The sequence below is a fragment of the Erythranthe guttata genome, chromosome 11, assembly GCF_056151865.1.
Source record: "Erythranthe guttata isolate IM_541 chromosome 11, IM_541, whole genome shotgun sequence".
Lineage (NCBI taxonomy): Eukaryota > Viridiplantae > Streptophyta > Magnoliopsida > Lamiales > Phrymaceae > Erythranthe > Erythranthe guttata.
In genome coordinates, this window is record NC_142543.1 from 8,736,354 (window position 1) to 8,741,492 (window position 5,139).

A 5,139-nucleotide genomic window follows, 5' to 3' on the forward strand; every position below is an offset into this window, starting at 1 on the left:
CACCAATCTCGATTTCTACTCCGAAACGGCATCGTCGAGCCCACCTCCGACCCGCACTCGAACTCCGAAACGGCATCGTTTGGAAGTCGGCAGCACAAAATAGATCAATACCGGCTCCAATTCGTTATCGGGTTCGAGGGTTGGCAGCTACCTCCCAAACCTCGATTCTAAATTCTGTAAACCTTGATTCGTACCTCCCTCACGATGAGGTAGACTCCAAAACCACCTCCACCACGGCCACCGCCATAACCACCTCCACCACAGTCGTCGCCATAACCACCGTACCTCCCTGTTAAGTGTATATTTATACACTTAATTGTACCTTTTAATTGGAGCTTTTGGTGTGTTTTAATGATAATTGGTGCTTAAAATGGCTATTATTTGTATTTTAGGTGCAGATTGGAGAATTGACAACTTTTGGGGTGAAAACTGCAATTTCGGAGAAAAAGTGGGCCAAAAGTGAAAAAAGCAGAATTCTGGAGAATTAAAAGACCGCACGGCCGTGCGGATTTTAGTTCAAAATCTCACACGGCCGTCCGGGTGGACGTATTGGCGCAGTGAAGGAAACTCAATTACACAAGGAAACCCGCCCTATTATAGTTTTGCACCCTATTTAAAGGCCACAAGCACACAATTAGATGGATCTTTTATCTTTTTGATCTTTTATCTTTTTCTTTAGTTTTTATTTTTCATCTTTTCTACACGCAATCAAGGAGCAAGAGAACGAAGACGAAGACTTGACGACTCTTCATCCTAGTTTTCCTTTTTCCTTTTCTCTTCTGATTTTTATGAACTTTCGTATTTTTATTATGTTTTTCGTTACGAACATGAGTAGCTAAGTTTTTATTCTAGGATTTTATTGGAACCCTATGTGGTAACTCGAACCTATTTTTCTACTTTTATGCAAGTTTAATTCTTCGATTATTTCGTCTATCTTGATCTTATTTAGTGCATGAGCGTAGCTAACTTATGTTGCTATTTGTTATTGTTAGAATTGATTGACAGATCGTTTTAATAATTAGAACAGGGATAGAAGAGCCTTCGAGTAGTTTTGATAAGGAACGTCAAATTGGATTCGTGTTGCAAAATAACTATTTAATTCGGAGAAGAGTTATTAATGGGCATTGGTGGAAATATCGAAAGAAATTATGGAAAAATAAGGGTTTTCGACAAACTCAAATCATAGTTGAGTACGAAACGAACCCTATCTCAAGTGAAACGGTGCAAGGAACAAAACTCATGAGCAAAGCTCATGAATCACGTCAAATTTCAGCAATCCAACGTCGTTTAGACTCCTAAAAGTTCGTTTTTGCTATTTTAGGTAAGTTTTAGAAAATTAATATCAAATCATAGAAAAATCGGATTAGGATTCCGTAAATTGGTTTGTTCCCAAAATTACGAGATCTACTAGAATCAGACTCTAACTCGTTTTTGCCGTTTTTGGTAATTTTTAGTATTTTCTTAGTTTTATTAGGGTTTTTAGTTTTTTAGTATAAATAGCTGCCTTAGGACTTTTATTGTTGAAGATTTTCGAATTTTAATAAAATATTTAGAGTTTTCTCCATTTTTCTGGTGGATTCCAGAGTTTTCGGTGGATTCCGAATGTTATCGTGTTCTATAGGATTAATTCGTAGAAATTAATTCTTTACCGTGCTTCCGTTCTGCGTCAGTTGGCATCAGTAGCGAGGTTTTTCCTGGTTAGATGGCGAAAGGTGCGAGACATGGAGACAACAACTACGTTGGCGATGACCGCGGGGTTGAGAAACTGCAAAATCTGCGGTTGGTGCGCGAGGGATTTGCCCTTGACAACAACAATAGAAGGACTGAATCTAACACGATGATTGCCGACGGTGTAGCCCGAGGTGCATATGCTAGACACAATTATCATGGACCTGTTCAACTTCAATCAAGGTATGAAGACTATTCAAAGGGAAGCGACAACTCTGATTTTGAAGAAAATCCGCCTATAAAGAGGCAAAAGGATCGTGATAAATATCGGGTAAGAGCTGAAATTCCTTCTTTTAGTGGAAATTTTCTTGAAGTTGAGGATTTTATCGATTGGGTGTCAGAAGTTGAAAATTATTTTGAATTGATGGGTATTTTGCCGAATAAGATGGTAAAATTGGTTAGGTGTGAGTTAAAGGGTTGTGCAGCCGCATGGTGGGATGAAATACAGAGGAACAGAGCTAGACAAGAAAAATTTACAATCCAATCATGGAGGAGGATGAGAAAAATGTTGATGGATCGTTTTTTACCCCTAGGTTATGAGCAACGTCTATTCCAACTATATCGTAATTGTTCGCAAGGGAGTAGATCTGTTAACAAGTATACTGCTGAGTTTATGAGACTAGCAAACTTAAATAACCTGCAAGAATCCGAAAGTATGGAAATTTCAAGGTACTTGCAAGGATTGAATATTTCAATCCGTCTAAGGATAGGGTGGCGCGCAATCGACTCCCTTGAAGAGGCTGAGGAGTTAGCATGGAGCGAGGAATATTATCAGAAGCGAAATAGTTCTTCTAGAAAAATCAAAGATGTTCTACCCGTTGCCAAAGTTAAGGAGGTACAAGATACTTCGTTCGTTATTCAAGCATCCAGTTTGGTGGAGGATCATGGCGTACGAGTTAACAAAGTTGAAGAAGAAATTGTTGATGCAAAAGTTAAAATTAGCGTAGCTATGATTAACGATGACATTAACAAAATCAAGGTGAAAGTCAATGAAGTTGAAGGGGAAGTCAACGAGGTTGAAGAGAGCATCAACAAAGTCGAAGATAGCGTCAACGGGGTAGAAGAGTACGTTAGCAAGGTTGAAGAGGGAGTCGATGAGTTTCGAGAGGGTGTTAAAAATAAATTTGAGGAAGAATTTGAAGTTGTAAAAGAAGAGGAAGGTGCACGTGAAGAGAAGGAACAAGTGGATTGCGTTGAGGTATGTGATCTAATTGTAGATAATGTTTGCTGTGAAGTTCCTGCATCGGCGAAATTGGTGGAGCCATTGAGATTTTCGATTAAGAAGCCAATTTTTCCAACGCCTCGTTTGGATGAAGATTTTGTAAGCGAGATTTTTGTGCCGGGAATATTGGTGGAGCACTTGAAGTTGTTTCGAAAGAAATATGCATCGCTATATATTGATCATAGCTCGAGGTCGAGCTCTTTTGAAGAAGAGGAGATTGATAAGGAACGTCAAATTGGATTCGTGTTGCAAAATAACTATTTAATTCGGAGAAGAGTTATTAATGGGCATTGGTGGAAATATCGAAAGAAATTATGGAAAAATAAGGGTTTTCGACAAACTCAAATCATAGTTGAGTACGAAACGAACTCTATCTCAAGTGAAACGGTGCAAGGAACAAAACTCATGAGCAAAGCTCATGAATCACGTCAAATTTCAGCAATCCAACGTCGTTTAAACTCCTAAAAGTTCGTTTTTGCTATTTTAGGTAAGTTTTAGAAAATTAATATCAAATCATAGAAAAATCGGATTAGGATTCCGTAAATTGGGTTGTTCCCAAAATTACGAGATCTACTAGAATCAGACTCTAACTCGTTTTTGCCGTTTTTGGTAATTTTTAGTATTTTCTTAGTTTTATTAGGGTTTTTAGTTTTTTAGTATAAATAGCTGCCTTAGGACTTTTATTTTTGAAGATTTTCGAATTTTAATAAAATATTTAGAGTTTTCTCTATTTTTCTGGTGGATTCCAGAGTTTTCGGTGGATTCCGAATGTTATCGTGTTCTATAGGATTAATTCGTAGAAATTAATTCTTTACCGTGCTTCCGTTCTGCGTCAAGTTTTTCACCGAATGCGTGTGTTGATTGCATGTATTATCGTAGACATACAGATAATACCTTAGGTAGCCGTTTACGAGACTTGTTATTTAATGCTTTATTTATACTAGGTTTGCATAGACATATAGTGAATATTTTATGAATAATAGGTTTATAGCGCAGCGACAGCTGGTTATGAATAATTTCGTGTCTTGGGTTAATAATCGGGAATCGTAACTTGCATGATAGGAAATTAATTGGGTGAAGAATTATCGCATAGGGGGAAGATAAAATCCTAGATCCGTTTATTATTGATTTTTTCTCGTGATTACTTGCGTTCTCAATTAGTTTAATTTATTTAGTTAATTAATTTGACAACCCTGCGTAGGCTGGATAAAAATCACAATTGTTAGGATTTGGTACTTAGGATTAAATAATTTGCGTATTCCCTGTGGGATCGACATCCGACTCTCACGAGTCTACTTTACTACTTGTTTGCGATACGTACACTTGTGTGTTGGTATTTAGCACCCAACAAGTTTTTGGCGCCGTTGCCGGGGAATACGGCTAAATTATTTATTTATCCTAATATTAAATTTGAGCAATTTTTCTTACTTCAGCCAAATTTTTTTTTATTTTATTTAATTATTTTTTTTTATTTTTGTTTTAGGTACTTTTTATGCGAAGAGGACACGACACGAGCCTGCTACCTCTTGATCCCGAAATTGAGCGAACGTTTAGGCAAGCCAGGAGAAATCAACGGTTAGCCCAAAACACTCCGGCAACGATGGAAGAAGAGATAAATCGTGGGAGAGGTGACCAAGGGCATCTACCGAATGCGGTGGGGGAAATCATCAATGAACAAGAGCAACGCCAGCTAATTAATCCACCACCTCGTCAACGAGCACTACATGAGTACACCGTTCCAACGCTAAATGGATTTCAATCAAGCATCCAGCAGCCCCCCATTGAAGCCAATAATTTCGAAATTCGAGCGGGACTCCTCACGATGCTCCAAAACAACGGTTTATTCAGCGGATTGGCTCATGAAGACCCACATCTCCACTTGGTCAACTTTCTAGAGACGTGTGATTCGCACAAGATGAACGGAGTAACACCCGAAGCACTGCAACTCCGCCTGTTCAAGCACTCCCTACAAGGAGCAGCCCGAGAATGGTTGCAAACTCGCGCACCGCACTCCATCTCGTCTTGGGCCCAGCTAGCGCAACTTTTCATGAACACATACAACTCCCCAACAAAAACTGAGAGAATCCGGAGAGAAATTCAAAATTTCATACAAGAAGCCGGTGAAGCACTATTCGAGACGTGGGAGCGGTTCAAACAGTTAGTAAGGAGGTGCCCGAATCACGGACTAC